Source organism: Silurus meridionalis, chromosome 7 (genome assembly GCF_014805685.1).
Source record: "Silurus meridionalis isolate SWU-2019-XX chromosome 7, ASM1480568v1, whole genome shotgun sequence".
NCBI lineage: Eukaryota > Metazoa > Chordata > Actinopteri > Siluriformes > Siluridae > Silurus > Silurus meridionalis.
The window spans coordinates 927,731-945,262 of NC_060890.1; the positions used below are offsets into that span (position 1 = coordinate 927,731).

Consider the following 17,532-nt stretch of genomic DNA (forward strand, 5'->3'; position numbering starts at 1 on the left):
AAACAGTTCCAGTTATTAACAAAGAGAAGTTTATGTTCTCGACACCATGACTGTAACCATTCATTTAGAGCTAAAGTCTACTAAACTTCTCAGCCCCTCGCTGGTAAGTGGGAAGAGGTCCTGACACTATGATCCTCGTTGTGGGTGATGTGCTGCGTACCGTCTCCACCAAGATCCTGAAATCCTCTTTAATACCTCCGTTTGTCTCAGCCTGGTGTCGTTCGTTCCGGCATGAAGAACAACCGCTCAAGTTCTCCTTCAGGACCGCGGGTACCTGCGCAGCGACATCAAGAACACGAGCACCAGGAAAACAGCGAGTGTGCACCTTACCTTTAGCTCCGTAGCGCGGACATGCCGGACGATGGAATCTCCGAGAATCACAGTGTCGCGTTCCGTCTCGCGGAGAGGGGCGGCGGTTCTCGGTCGAGATCTCAAGGCCTGTAGTGGTGGCGGGGAGACGCCCTCGACCGGGCTTTGCTTGTCTCTTCCGCTGCTGCCGCATCCAGGGTCCATGTTGCACCTTTGTCGGAGTTGTAGGTGCGCTGGGTCTGGGCAGAGAAACACGCGGAGTTGAGGTGCTGGGAGCGTTAGATTCAACCCGGGAATTTACCTGGGACGAGTGCGCGTCCGCCCGGGATGTTTCCAGCGCCGCTTTCAGCTCTCGCAGCCGGGCATGCTTTTCATGCAGCTCGCGAATCTGTTTCTCTAAAACCTCCATCTCCAACGCCACCGTTTGCAAATCGAACGAGTCCTCACCTGTGCTCAAAGTTAGACACACAGCCGGCATAGTGCTTATAATCACGAACAGATTTCGGATACACAAATAAGATAAAGTGAGAGAAGATATAGTGGTAGTCGAGTTTAACTGACTACAGGCACAAGTCAGGAAGACAAACAATTTAGGATTATTAAAAGAGAAAAACACAAACAAACGAATATAAACACGAATACAAACACGGAACTCGCGGCAAACAAGTCAAACACAGGAAGCTACGTCACCGGAAAGGCTCAAAGGTTTAGGATCTCAAAGGTTTAATCAGAGCCGTGGTCCTTCCATTTGAGTCCAAATGTGTCTCTACCAGAAGAACTTGTGTGAGATGAAGAACAGGAGAGAAGATGTGATCAGACTCCCTCACACAGGTGGAAGTTTAATGGATTGGGGTTGTTTTGGAGGAGGGAAGATTCCGGAAAGTGAAAGGAATCCTGAACCAACATGTCACCCATGTTCCCATGTTCTTATACTTCACTGTACAAGATGATGAGCCGAAGCGCAAGTCTGAATTCTGTAAGTGTTATTTAGAGAGTAAACAGAAGTCTGGAGTGATATCTATCATGACCTGCCCAGTCACTGCACCTCAATCCTACTGAACTGCTCTGAGATGAACTGCATCACAAGAAAGAAAGAAAGAAAGAAAGAAAGAAAGAAAGAAAGAAAGAAAGAAAGAAAGAAAGAAAGAAACCTCCAACTAGTGAAGAAGAAACGTGACTAGTTTTACAAAACGTTTCAGTAGAATATTTCAGCTGAATGTTTGGAGAAACTAATTGTCCGGATGGTGAGGGAGGATTTTTTTTTTTAAGAAAATAATGTGGAACATCTGGACATTTATATATTTGTTTGGCCAAAATAAATCTTCATTTCATTTTATTATAGTTTTTTTTTTATATAAACAGAAAGAAACATGCACGTGTTTATTAAAAACCATAACACACTCTGTGTTTCCACACTTTTCACAGACACTGTGCACATTTACTGAATTTGCATCATGAATGTTTATTGCACCGCCTGCATCTATTAATTCAGTAGTTTTATAATCTATAGAGATTAGAAGTTCATCAGTAATGAGGAGTATTAATACGTTTTAGAGAACTGGGGTATTCTTATGTTTGGGTTTAGTTTCTACTGGTACAGACGCTACTACTGAGTTTAATTCACTTATTCTGCTTTAGGTTTTCACTGCAGAAACGATGAAGCACCGGAAGGTAAGTACAGATTTCTTATTGTTTATGAACACGTCTCACTCAGCATATATCAGTTACATCAGGCCATAAAATACCCTCATTTTATTTATAAAGTGAAATGGAAAAGTTCATGTTTTCTCTAATTGTCATGTGAATGTGAGAATCAGAGTAACATGAATCTATTAATTAATTGATTATCGAGTAACAGCCATATCTTGTTATAGGTAGCAGCATAAATTAGGCATTTATATAAAATGCAGTCAAAATATTATTGTGGGAGAGCGAGTGGGAGGGAGGAAAAAGGACAGCCACAACAGGTCGGTTCACCGGCGTCACCGCTGTTCTTTATTTAACGTTTTTTTAACTATATCACACTGGTGTCTGGTCGCTCAGTGCTCGCGCAGCACTACTGGCGCGCGCACACACACGCCTCCGCTCCCTCTGCTTTTATGCGCCTCCTGATCAATGAAACGAAAGCACAGACATCAGGTTTTATTAGTTGCAGGTGAGGCAAATCCCCGCTTACCTGCGTCCTGCCTCGCCTCCCATTCACAAACCGACGCTCGGCCACGCCCCCGCTGCCACAATTATTAAACTAGAATTAAAATTTCCTGAAGAAAATGGGTGGTGTTTTATGTTGCAAAATTCATCAGCAGAAGTTTTTACTTCAGTCAGGAATCACCCACCCTTGTGTTTTGACGTGTCACATGTCTATATTGATGTTTAGTGATGCTGAGAGTTTTGATATGTCACACCTCAGTTTGTATTTTAACCTTAACACACTTTATGTCCTGTTTGTTTCTAAATGACGGAATGTTTGAGATTCCCCATTATTTTCTATGGAGCAGGATCATCGCCCATTACCCACAATTCCCATCAGAGAATCTTTGGTGTATGGATGCAGCCTCCTGCTCACTCTAGACAAGCGTGAATGTTATATAGCCATTTTAATGGAATGTTGTTTTCCCGGGTTTTATGGTGCATTCCTGAACACAGGGTTTACCAGCTGCATGTGGATGTTATACGTCATGTCAGATGCTAGAGGACAATTCTTTTCTGCTCTGACACCCGTATTCTAATCCCCATTCATTATCATTGTACAATTTACATGAACACATTTTGATGGATGTTTTGTGATACTGGCACAAAAACTGGAAAACATTATTTTAAGAAGAAAAGGAAGAAAAATCAACTCCAATAATAAATATGCAAGACTATTATGCTGTTCAAGCAACAATAACTACAATAAAAAAATTCTAAATCACATGATGAGAGAGACAATTTATTCACAAAGCAAGCATGTGTCAGAATGTATCATTTTAAGGGACAAAACTTTCCTCGATTTTTAATTTGATGGTTGCAACACGTCTTGAAAAAGTTGGGACTGGGCAACGTTTCCCACTGTGTAGCATCATATCTTCTTTTAACAACAATCTGTTTACATCTGGGAACTGAGCAGACCAGTTGCTGGAGTTTTGGGAGAGGAAAATTGTCCCATTTGTGTCTGACACAGGAATCTATCTGCTCAACAGTCCGTCTGTCTTCTTTTTAGTTTCATATGATACTCTAAATGTTTTCAAATGGTGAAGGTTCAGCTACGGTGGCTGAGAAGTGCAAAACACATTAACAAATCGAAAACACAATAACAATTCAGACAAAGCAGAAAATGGAGGTATAGTTTGTGAATGAAACACTTACCGATCATTGGACGACATTCAAGATCTACAGGAAGTATGAAATCTTATAACTTTGTTTCTTGTACATCTGTAAAGTTCCCCTTCGGGAACTCGAGCTGCGTCGTAACGCTTTGGGAACGCCCCTGCATGACCGCTTTCTGAACCACGTGTGTAATCTGACCAATAGGCGTTTAGACTTGACGTCATCGGCGGGCGAAGTCGCGTAAACCAGGAAGCTACAAGTGGCTGCGATATGGAAATGACGCTAGCTACTGCTCGTTCACGTAAGCGCTGTTTCGCTGTGTTTTTCTGATCGAGTGATACCAGGCAGACAAAATTACTGTAAGTGTGTTCATCCGTTTCCCCGTTTTATACCTGGGAAGGATTCGCATGATCGGTGCGTTGTTTGCTTGGGAGTGGACCATGCACAATCCGCTCTCGAGGGAGACGATTGCTCGCATTGTAGCCGCATGGCTATGCGCACGCTTTGCTCCCGGAGAGCGCTCTTTGAGAAGAGCTCTCTCCCTCAGGGCTCCGGTCCCCCTCTTGCCGAGGCAAAGCGGCGCCGGCGCTCGTGGGGCTCGCAGGCCGATATAGCAGCAGGGTTGGAGTCGGATGAGTACTCTCCAGCCTCTTCTGCTGGATCGTGCTCCTGCTTCTCCCGGTGCGAGCAGCGCGGTGTTACATGTCTCTCCGAGGAGGGAGAGATGATGGATGCTAGCGAGCCCGTGGACTCCTCACAGCCTGTGAGCAGTCGTGACACGAGCCGTATCCAAGCTGGATCTAGCTTGGCTGGTGGAACAACACAAGTAGCGCGCACCCAGTAAGCTGGATGAGCACTTCCTGCGTCACTTCCTCAGCGCCGGGGCCTTCCATTCTTCCCACGACCTGCACACCGAGGTGTCCAGGACCTGGGAGACCCCGTACTCCGCACGTACTTCTTCCCAACACTTCTCGTTCTACGCAAATGTGGTTGGGGCTAAGGAGTGCGGCTACGGGGGCGATGCCGCGTGTGGAAGAGACGCTAGCTAGCTATCTCTCCCCTACCATAGCTTAATCGCTAAAGGCCCTGGTGTTCCCTACTAAGCCGCTGCGTGCGACATCAGCCTTTGTAGGGAAGGCTTACGCAGCGGCTGGCCAGGTGTGTTGCAGGCATACCAGGCTGACCTGCTACGTGATCTGGATGAGGATGGAGTTGCTCTCTCCAGCAGGAGCTACAGTAGTGAGTTGCTCTCTCCAGCAGGAGCTACAGTAGTGAGTTGCTATTAAGATACTGTGGCAGCTGCTGTCTGGTGTGAGGATCTCGGCCTACTCCACCTGGTCTGTTGTCTACCTGCTTGCTGTGTGAGGATCTCGGCCTACTCCACCTGGTCTGTTGTCTACCTGCTTGCTGTGTGAGGATCTCGGCCTACTCCACCTGGCCCATTGCTATGCTGATGACACACAGCTGTATATTTCAGCAAAGCCAGATGAGAGAGATCAGCTTAACAATGTTGAGAAGTGTGTAAAGGACATTAGACAGTGGATGCTTAATAACTTTCTTCTGCTCAACTCAGATAAGACGGAAGTACTTTTACTAGGACCACATGCAGCTAGAAGTAAACTTTCCGATTACGTAGCATCTCTGGATGGTGTTTCTGTTTCAGCATGTACGGCTGTCAAAGACCTTGGTGTGATTATTGACCCGAGTCTTTCCTTTGAGTCTCACGTGAATAACATCACCAGAATCGCCTTCTTTCACCTTAGAAATATTGCTAAGATTAGAAATATGATGTCGTTACAGGATGCAGAATACTAGTTGATGCTTTTGTTACATCTAGATTAGACTACTGTAACGCTTTACTGTCTGGGTGTGCGAGTAAGTGCATAAATAAGCTTCAGTTAGTCCAGAATGCAGCAGCAAGGGTCCTCACTAGATCTAGGAAATACGACCACATCACCCCTGTTTTAATCAGTCTACACTGGCTCCCAATCAAATCTCGCATTGATTATAAAATATTACTACTGACGATAAAGCACTTAACGGTCTCGCACCGCAGTATCTGAGTGAACTTCTGTACCAGTATGATCCTCCACGCCTACTTAGATCAAAAGGTGCTGGCTATCTGTTGGTTCCTCAAATAATGAAGACTACAGCAGGGGGCAGATCTTTCTCTTATAAAGCCCCACAGTTATGGAACAGCCTTCCAATCAGTGTTCGGGACTCGGACACAGTCTCAGTGTTCAAGTCGAGGTTGAAAACGTATTTATTTAGTCAAGCCTTTTATCAGTAGATTTCTCTTAGGTAAAGGCACAGATCTGGAGGGATCATGGATACAGAGTGTTTGGTGAACTGGGATATTTGTATGCTGTCGTCCCCTCACATTCACACGTTCACTCAGGTTTGTTGACGGTGGTGTGGTGGGTCGTCTCTTATCCCAGAGATCCCTCATGTCTGTGTTACCTTCTGGTTCTCCCTTTTAGTTATGCTGCCATAGCGAGTCTTGCCGGAGTCCAAACTGCACAGTGACATTAACTTTCGTACACCAATAGTTACACTTAATAATCCATATCCTTCTCTTCCCGTCACTCTCTCTCTCTCTCTCTCTCTCTCTCTCTCTCTCTCTCTCTCTCTCTCTTTCGGTCGAGTTAAACATGCTCCTGAGGCTCCAGTGACCACTGTTCCTGCCCCTCTCCCCTCCTTGGATCTTCACACTTCTGTGCAGCTCGGGACGGTCTCTTAATTCCGGAGTAGAACGGGTGCTTTGAGGACGGATTGGACTGTAGTTGGTGTCGGTGGTCTGCAGCACTGACTCGGGAGTGCAGTTTGCTTCTGATCATCATCACTGTACCCCACAACATTGTATATCTGCTTCAAATGGACATTTGGTGCAACCCAGATGAGGATGGGTTCCCTCTTGAGTCTGGTTCCTCTCAAGGTTTCTTCCTTATGCCATCTCGGGGAGTTTTTCCTTGCCACAGTTGCTCATCAGGGACAAACATACTTACAAAGAACATATTTATGTTTAATCACCACATTATCTGTGTAAAGCTGCTTTGAGACAATGTTCATTGTTAAAAGCGCTATACAAATAAAAATGAATTGAATTGAATTGAATTGTTGTCTACCTGCTTGCTGTGTGAGGATCTCGGCCTACTCCACCTGGTCTGTTGTCTACCTGCTTGCTGTGTGAGGATCTCGGCCATCTCCACCTGGTCTGTTGTCTACCTGCTTGCTGTGTGAGGATCTCGGCCTACTCCACCTGGTCTGTTGTCTACCTGCTTGCTGTGTGAGGATCTCGGCCTACTCCACCTGGTCTGTTGTCTACCTGTTTGCTGTGTGAGGATCTCGGCCTACTCCACCTGGTCTGTTGTCTACCTGTTTGCTGTGTGAGGATCTCGGCCTACTCCACCTGGTTTGAGGCCAATATTCGGGAGCTAAGGACATTAGCTAACTGCATGCAAATATGGATGCCTAGCTGGTTAGCTGTGTCGCTCTACCTGGAAAATTGACAGTTCATTGCTACAGTAGTGAGTTGCTCTCTCCAGCAGGAGCTACAGTAGTGAGTTGCTATTAAGATACTGTGGCAGCTGCTGTCTGGTGTGAGGATCTCGGCCTACTCCACCTGGTCTGTTGTCTACCTGCTTGCTGTGTGAGGATCTCGGCCTACTCCACCTGGTCTGTTGTCTACCTGCTTGCTGTGTGAGGATCTCGGCCTACTCCACCTGGTCTGTTGTCTACCTGCTTGCTGTGTGAGGATCTCGGCCTACTCCACCTGGTCTGTTGTCTACCTGCTTGCTGTGTGAGGATCTCAGCCATCTCCACCTGGTCTGTTGTCTACCGGCAATTTTCACTAAAGAATATCTTCAATGTAGTATAGCCCTGGCAAAGTCTATACCCAAACAGTATGATCTTCTTGTTCTTAACATGAAATTATCAAACAGTTTTTCTTTATCTGTGGATGGCTGCTATCGCCCTCCATCTGCACCAGCATGTACCATAGAGGCCTTGAGCAATGCTCTTGCGCCTTTCACTAGGTCCGAGTTGATCATACTTGGTGATCTAAACTGGGACATGCTTAAACCCCCTGAGAAAGTTGTACAACAATTTGATTGCTTAAACCTTCATCAAATCATAAACCTACCTACTAGATATAACCCAAAAGGTTGTGACAACGCCACTTTGATAGATGTTGTGTTTACAAACGCCCCACACATGTACCTATCGGGTGTTTTTTGCAATGATCTCAGCGACCACTGTTTTATTGCCTGTGTTAGAAAACAACTTTCTGTCAAACAACCTGTCGTAGTCGCTACTAAACGTATTCTGAAAAATTTGGATGCTCAAGCCTTCTTACATGATTTGAATCATGTAAATTGGTAAAGAGTTAGTCTGATTCCTACAGTGAATGATGCATGGTTGTTGTTTAAAGATCTTTTAACTGCTGTAATCAACAAACATGCCCCAAACAAAAAGATGCGTATAAAAAAACGCAACAGCCCGTGGATAAATCGTGATCTAGTGGTTCTGCTTCAGCAAAAAAATACAGCCTGGCGCAAAGCACGCAAGACAAATTCTGTTAAAGACAACATTTTATTTTGTCAAATCAGGAACAAGGCCACACAAGCAGTGAGGGAGGCTAAAGCTGGCTTTTTTAAAAAACAGCTCACACTTTGTGGTGCGAATCCAAAAGCATTTTGGAATACGGTAAAAAAACTTGAAAATAAACCCCGGACCATACCATTGTCCCTGAAATTGGATGACACAGTTGTCACTAATAAAAACTCCATGGCTAAAGCTTTCAATCACCACTTCATAAATGCTGGCTTTGTTTCAAAGACATTAAACCCTATTTCTACAGCCCCTGCAGCCTCTAATACCTGCGACCTTTTAGCACCTCCTCACAGTTTTTCCATCCGGCCTGTTTTAGTGGGGGAAGTCTTGAAGGAACTGACTGCTCTGGACCCCAATAAAGCAGCTGGGTCAGATGATCTTGCTGCTTTTTTTATTCAAATTGCTGCCCCTGTCATTGCGGCTCCATTAACAGCCCTCATTAACCTCTCCCTCTATACAGCCGAGATTCCACCTGCTTGGAAAGAAACGGTTGTGCTTCCTCTCTATAAGGGCGGTGATCAGGCTGACCTGAATAATTACAGGCCAATTTCCATCTTACCATGTGTGTCTAAAATTCTGGAAAACCTTGTCAATAAACAATTAATCAATTAACTTAATGTGAACGGTATCATCTCCGGGGCACAGTCTGGCTTCCGATCAGGGTATGGTTGTGTTACAGCTACCACTAAAGTGCTTAATGACATTACATCTGCATTAGATAACAAACAAAACTGTGCTGCTATATTCATTGATCTTGCAAAAGCTTTTGACTCGGTGGACCACAACACACTTATCCACAGACTCCGCAGCATTGGTGTCACTGATCACTCACTTGTTTGGTTCTCAAATTATCTTTCTCAACGTGTTCAATGTGTAAGATTTGAAAACCTTTTCTCCCATTCTCTCCCGGTCACCAGGGTGTCCCACAAGGCTCCATCCTTGGTCCCACACTTTTCTCTATTTATATTAATAACATTCCCCAGGCAGTTGGTAATTCACTCATTCACTTATATGCCGATGATACAATCCTTTATGCCATGGGTCCCTCCCCTGATGCTGTTCAAGCTACCCTGCAACATAGCTTTCACCAACTACAGAAGTCTTTTACACAACTCAAACTCACTCTCAATACCTCGAAAACAAAAAGCATGTGTTTTTGTCGTAGGGGTACTACGCCTCCTCCTGCCCTTAACATCACCACCTGCAAGGGGGATATTTTAGAACAAGTCACTGCTTATAACTACTTGGGCATCTGGTTGGAAACTTCACTTTCTTTCTCTATCCACATATCAAAGCTGCAATCTAAGGTCAAAGCCAAGCTTGGTTTCTTTTACAGAAACCGCTCTTCCTTCACCACTTCTGCCAAAAATTCTTATTCAAATGACCATTCTACCCATGTTAGATTATGGAGACACTATATATAGGGTTGCTTGCAAGTCCACCCTATCAAAAGTTGATGCTTTATACCATTCTGCTATCAGGTTTGCCACAAATGCTCCTTTCAATACACACCACTGTGCTTTATATTCATCTGTTAACTGGCCCTCCCTTCACAATCGCCGTAAAAATTCACTGGTTCACCTTCATTTATAAGACCCTTCTCGGCCACTCACCTCCTTACTTAGGTCACTTGCTGCAGCTAAAGCCTGTCACATATAACACCCGGTCCTCACTTCACTTTCAATTAAGCATTCCTAAAACCAACGCTGCGTTTGGTCTTGCATCTTTTCAATCTGCTGCCGCTCGTGACTGGAATGCTTTGCAAAATACCCTCAAACTGGATAAATTAATTCCAATTTCAACCTTTAAAAATATGATATCATATTTGTTCACGGATATATGCAGTTGTTTTTCCTCCATAATTTTGTTTTAAAATGTATTTATGTAATTGTTAATTTTGTATGTATTTTTTTATGTTTTGTATTTATTTTAGCCCTACTTCCCTTTCCCTAAGTGGTTATTCCACTTGTCAGGCCGCCATTGTAAATAAGAACCTGTTCTTAATGACTTGCCTGTAAAAATAAAGGTTAAATAAATAAAAAAGGGACTTAGCTCCAGGACCGCTGATATTAAGGAGTTGCTCGGTCCATGGCGGCCCTTGTGGCTCACCTTGTATGACCCCCCAGATAAGGATCAAGCTGTGCTATTGAACGCACCAATGGCTCCTCCTGGACTGTTTGGCGACGCTGTGACAGCGGTCGTGAACAAGTTCCAGGAGTCTAAAAAGCAGTCGGCTGCATTTCAGCAGTACCTCCCTCGCCGATATTGTGGGGCTGATCGGCGGCAGCCCCAGCCTGGTCCTTCCGGGCACCCCGAAGCCCAGAAGCCCAAGGTCCAAGAAGAAGCAGGATGACCTGAGGGTCACCCTCGCCTCCAACAAACGGGCTGTGGTGCGTAGATCCTGACGGTCTACGGTCGGGGGGATGATGTACACCTCACGCTACGGTGCCCATCCCTCCTCTGCACCACCAGAAGGCCAGGCCTTTGGCTCTGCCACAAGATGTGCTTCAGAGCACAGCCCCCTCCAGCGGGCGTCTCCCTCCACTTCCACTCAAAGTCTCGGTACAAATGGGGGAGACCCGCCGCCTCTCAGGAGGTGTCAACGGCCTCAGTATGCTGCTGTGGCCATCCGGGTCGAGGAGGCCGGTCTGTCAGCCCTGCCACAAAGTGTGCTTCAGGGCGCAGCCTCCCTCCAGCGGTTCGCTCCCCATCTTTCCACCTGAAAGTTTGTTGTGGATGGGGGGGTTCCGCCTCCTCTCGCAAGGTGTCATCAGCTGCAGGGCTCCGCCCCAGCTGCTCTAAATGGGTCAGAGGCCAGCCCGAGGGGCTGGTTCCCCTGAGGTACTTTCTGACAGCTTGGGAGGGGCTGCCAGAAGTCTCCCAATGGGTCTTGCGAACTATAGAGAACGGTTACGCGATTCAGTTCGCGTCTTCTCCTCCCCGGTTCAACGGGATGTGTCCCACCCTGGTGGGGCCCGAGCAGGCTCTGGTCCTGGAACGAGAAGTGCACGCACTCTTTTGGAAAGGGGCCATCAAGGTGGTTCTCCCCTCGGTTGGAGAATCAGGCTTCTACAGCCCGTACTTTGTTGTTCCGAAGAAAGATGGCGGGTTGCGTCCCATTCTAGATCTTTGCTCCTTGAACCGCTCACTCAGGAGGCTCAGGTTCAGGATGCTCACCCTCAAGGAGGTCGTGACTCAGATCAGACCTGAGGACTGGTTCGTCACGATAGATCTGATGGACGCATACTTTTACAATTCTATCCTTCCTGCACACAGGAGGTTCCTGAGGGTTGCTTTCTGGGAGCGTCCAGCATAATCCCGCTCAGCCTCCTCCACATGAGGCCCCTCCAGTGGTGGCTCCAGGGCAGAGGGTTCTCCCCCAGGGGGAGTGCACCTTTAAATATAAGAAAATAACACAAGTAAACATTGGCAAGCAAGAAGAAACTGTTGTACTTCCTGTAAGTTTTCCAATCACGAACTATACCTTCCTTTTCCGGTTTGTCTGAATTGTTGCACATTAACAAATTCGAAAACACAAAGAATGTCGGTTCTGCGCATCACTTCGTGTCTGAAGCATGTCGAAACGATTTACGGCAGTTTCGGAGTTTCATTCAACAATTTCATTTTGTATGTAAGTTTGTTTACTCCGGCTTGTTTTTGTGGTATTGTTGTCCTAATCAATCACTAAAATAATATATACCATTTTAAGGTTAATATGTGACACAAAATTATATTAATTACATTTCATGTAAATTAATGTAAAAAATTTAATAAAATGTAACTATATAGTTTACATTTGTTACACTTCATTTGGGAAATACAAAGTGTGTGTTTGTTTACATTTAATATTTTATTTTCTAAAGAAATGTTCTGCTGAACTGTTCTTATTGCAGCAGATTTGAACAAATGTCTGTATTTAAGAAATATGGATTACAAAAACACAGGATACAATTGATTTATTCAACTGATTTATTCATAAATGAATTTGTTCCCTCCCTCCCTCCCTCCCTCATTCATTTGCACACTCAACCCCCTCACTCTTAATGGAGGAACATGGCATTGACCTTCAAGCCTTTTCATCAATCCAGTAGGACAAAAATATTTCCATGTCCTCTTGACATTGAAAAATAAACAGTCATTATAATTATAATGGTTATAACGTTAATGGAAATTGTATTGGTTGTAATGGAAACTATTAGGGTCTCTACTGGTATGTGAGCCTTCAGAAATAATGGCCAGAACACACCACACAAATTAATGTTATACATGTTTTATTGGAAAAAGCTAATGGTTCCTAATAGTATTTTAATGGAAACCATTAGAATCTCTGTGAAGGTTCCTATTGTTTTTTCAGCAGGATAACGTTACACAATAACGTTACCCAAATATGGGAACTGAACAAATGGTTAACGTGGCTTAATATTTTAAAAATAACTTTGTAAATTAAGCACATGACCCATGCTGTACCCGTGAGTTAATTTACTTTATTCATTATAAAATCTATATGTTCTTTTAAATTATTAATAATTACCTTTGATGGTAAAATTGGAAAATGCACGTTTCACTTTCTGAAACTCTGTAGGACTGTCAGGAATTTCTATTTTAAGAAACATCTTTGAAGTTATACATAAAATGCAAATGAACCCATACTGCTGTCACAAATATCATCACTCTCCACCACGTGATCCCAGTCGTAAAACTCCGGCAGTGGCAGGAAGTAATGTCATTTCGCACATGCGCAGAACCGATTGTGTTTCCTGTACCGATTGAGTAGGGGATGATCTGTAAGTGTTCCATTCACAGACTATAGCTCCCTTTTCTGGTTTGTTTGAATTGTTCATTTGTTTTCTGATTTGTTAATGTGTTTTGCACTTCTCTGCCTCCGTATTCAGCACCTGGACTTGATAAATGCAAGGCCTTTATTGAAAAAGACATCACAATGATGAGAGCATATGTTGCTCTAATATCTCAATATAACTTTCAGCAATGTGCAAGCTTTCATTTTAGACACTAACAGACCTCCAAACCATCAGAGATGCAGGTTTTCAACTTTTAGTAAGATCTGTTTTTATAGTCTCATGTCCCAATTTTTCTGGTTGCAGTCATCAAACTCAAAATTTCTTTTTTTTTTTTTTTTTTTTTAAATGAAAATGGTTTATTTCCTCAGGTGAAACATTTGTTTACTATTGTGAATAAAATATGAGTTAATGAGATTTTCAAATGATTAAGTTTTTATTTTACACAGTGGCTCAGCATGTTTGAATTGGGGTTAAAGGTTTTGATGTAATAAATGATGTATAGTAGGTTCTGTTACAGAGTGTACAGCATATTTAATAACTCCAGTAAAAACACTGATACTGTGTGATGTAAATGTGTAATAATTCTTTTTTGCAGGTGTTTATATATTATTTTTAATCCTGAAGGTTTTGGAGTTTCTATTCCCACTATTTTTTACCGTCACTGTTTATGATGCAGTGAAAGTGGAAGGTAAGAACCAGTCCTGTTTAATTTTTCATAGTGAAGATGCTTTTTGACTGAATGATTGTCTTACAGTCTCATTTATAAAAGAAGTTCTAATTGTTTTATTTCAACACTGAACAGATTTAATCAGGAAGCCAGAAGTAAAAAATTTCTAAATCACCCTGTACAAAAACATGATCTTATGTTGCAGTTTTGTGGTGAAATATTTGTACTTTATAATCCATGTTATAACAGTGTCATGATCACTCTTAATATTGTTTGTGTTTTTCTCATATCATAGAACGAGATGCACTGATCTGTGTGACTGTGTTCCTCATCATCTTAAGTGTGATGAATATTTCATTTTTTACAACTCTATTTCAGAGCTCAGGTATTTATTACTTCTTAATTACTCATTAGAATTTATCCTGATCTTTTTGCTGAGGTTTAAAAGGAATACAATCTGCAGTATTTTGATTATAAATGATGGTGGAAAGCTTGTTGGAAAAGGGAAGGAATGGGAGGCAGATGATTGATTCACAACACCACTGGCCTTATTCAGGAAGGTGATAGTTTGCAAGCAGGCAAGGAGGAGATTGTGATCAATGGTGTCAAAAGCTGCAGTAACAGTCAAGTTCTGTGGGATCGGTCAGTGATCCAATCAATAATGATAACTCCAGGAGATCATTGATCTCTAAAGGAACTGCAATAAATGGACATTCTGCGTAACCCAGATGATCTGGGTTACGCCGAATGTCCATTTATTGCAGTTCCTTTAGAGATCTTCCTTTTGATTCTGGTTCCTCTCAAGGTTCCTTCCTCATGCCATCTCAGGGAGTTTTTACTTCACCACAGTCACCACTGGTTCACTCATTTGGCACAAATGTACAATTATAAGGAACAAAATTTATAGGCAGTAAACTTTTTTAACTAACTTTAAATTTTTTCACAAAAACATTTCTGTGCAACTTCATACCTCTTTATCTTTATAAAGCTGCTTTGAGACGTGTCCATTGTTAAAAGTGCTGAACAAATAATAATGAATTGAATCACTGATAAAACTGCACTGAATGTACGTATGCTGTTACTGAGGCAGAATTTAAAGAAGATGCGTTAATTATCTGAATTATGACTATTTTTATATTTAATCTAAATGTTAGTATTAAATCGAGTGTGTGGCAACACGATGAGTGAGTCCTATAACATTCTGATTTATTCCCACTGAATCTAGAATGAACACAACTGCTGCTCTTAAAGGGATTTTCTGATTATTCAAATTAATATTAAAAATCACGATAATTAATGCAAGAAGTAGCTAGGTTTGAGATGAAATCTGCCAATCCTACAAGAAAATCATCTTAGTGCCCTGTCGTTCTGTATTTAATGGAATTGACTGAGTAAACTTGTTTTTGGAAGCTACACATGTTACAGAATTTTGGTGTAAATAACGTAAGTGTTACATTTGTGTTTAGGTTTTCATGTGAAGCTTAAATGATTATTTATAACTGTGACACCTCCTCCTCTGGCCTTAATATGGGTTAGGGTTAATGCTAGATATTTGTTTGGTAATAGACGTTTCTGTTAAACACTGTACACTGAACTATTGATTGAAAATAATTGACTTTTTAGGACATTTTAGGAATATCTACATTTTGGTTTCGCTCAAGAAACAGACAGTTTCGATATAATGGACGCTGAGTGGCGACTCTGTGCAGTGAGCAGATGTTCAGTTTAGCCTGTTTGGCTCTGGATAGTCACTAGATAACTAGTCCTGTTCTGAAACTATGACCTATGCTACAAGAAATGAGAGAACCTTTCTGAGTGGGATGGATAACGTCCTGCCCTAACAGGCCAGCCTTTCCCTTAACATTACTCCAATAATCTATAAAGACCACATTGTTTTGAAGCACTTGGAGAACCAGAAGTTCAGCTACATTGCCTGGTATAAGGTATGTTGCCATGCATCATTTGGATGAGCCCAGAGCAGACTATGGCAGCGGACATTGCCTTCGCTAATTTATAAACATCTATGATGTTACTCTTAGTGACCTCTGATTGTCGAAGGCGAATATCAATAGCTTCTATGTAGGAAAGGCTCGATACCAATATTTTGGCTTTGGTACGATACCAGAATGTAATACCTCAGTACCGATACTTACTTGATACCATAAGTGACAAATAACAGCCTCAAAAGATAAGCGGAATGAAAAAATTTTATTAAAATAATAAGAATAAGAATAATAAAAGATATCTTAATACCTTGGTATCAAAATGTAACAGAAAACCTTCCGAGAACATAAAAAAATATATATAAATGAATACAATGAAAATATATAAAAATCTTAACTTTTCAGTGCAAATCAAATCTCTCAAAATGTAAAAAAAAAAAATAATAATTTACCAGGATCACAGGTTACATTTTGACTTTGAAAAATAAAAATTTTAATTAACGGTTTCGCAGCAATTTGGGAAACACTGCTGTCTACAGGTGAATTTCAGAACAGCAGCGTATGAAATACAGAATTCAGCAGAATTATGACATTGTACCGTTTGAAATATAATATATACTGGTATTTTTCCAGTACCGGGGTACAGCACTTTCCTACTCATATGTGAAAAACGAGAAAACAGAGTTCAGAAGAGAGTCTCCTATAACCAGAGCTCTTTCAGGTTTTTCAGCAGCTGCTTTACTGAGAAGAGCAAAACTGTTATATACACAAAATAGAGAGCATAGCCTGCTCACTGATTGCACTGCTCCTTAGTCTAAATTTTCATATAGGTGTTTGTGTTTGAAGGCGGTAGACTGACTGAAAAAGAATTAACTTATTTTAAAAAAAAAATCTAAAATCCAGCAATAGATTTGTTACAAGATAGAAATATTTTCTAAACAAAAGTAACCAGACTGAGTGTTGAACAGAAGGCAGGAAAGGCCACAGCTCAAAGCCTTTTATTTACTGATTAGCAAATAATGAATACAGTTAATATCTCTGTAAAGAGAATCCAGAAAACTTGTTGTTTTGGTGAGAAGATTTTGAAACTCTGAACATTCATCACAGGTGCTGGACATGACTGTGAGATGTGGTTACTGTAATTCCCAGAACATAATAAAAGTCTAACCAACAACAATGTGGAAGCCCAAAGCTGCTTCTTGTACAATCTTGTGACTTTTAGATCCACTGAGAAGAATCAGAAATAATGTAACTCTGACTTCTCAAACCTTTTTATGAAGGTATGTGCCTCAAATATAGTTGTTCGGAGAAACACCACCAAGTGACCTTTATTTCAAGAAAACACAAATCAGCTGAAACTCTGACATCAGAAACAGAGTGATCTTTACTGTAAAACTCGCTTAGAAAATATAATTCACTGGTTGCAGAAAGCCGTTGCCTTCATCACTAATTTCCCACTGCAAAGCAAAATGTGTGATCATGGTGAGCGTTGACTGAACTGAACTCTCTTCTGCCTCTCAGACATTTACAACTGCAGAAATTGTGTTCATTCACATGTTTAGGTAGTTTGGTATCCCTCTAATACTGTTATTTACAATGTTCAAACATCCCAGACCTTCAATGTGATTTGAAACTGTTGGTCCACACTATACACGTAGTCTAATATCAATTCTGTCACATCAGTGCCTGTAATGGTGCAGAAAATGCTGTAGAGTTGTTTATGATCTGAACAGATTTTTACCCTGCATGTAAAAATGCAGCGTTCATTTGCATTATTATTGTTCATCGTCTGTACTAATATCATATATCATTCTTAAAGATATTTATCAGAAGGTAGGCAGATATAATATATAATTATAATGAGGAGTATTAAAATGGTTTACGGAGCTGGAAA

General features: G+C 42.0%; 1 protein-coding gene across 2 annotated transcripts in view; it reads left to right on the forward strand.

The window, feature by feature from the left end:
- Nucleotides 1–17,532, forward strand: part of LOC124389265 — a 111,034-nt gene that overhangs the window by 14,353 nt on the left and 79,149 nt on the right. The window lies entirely within an intron of this gene.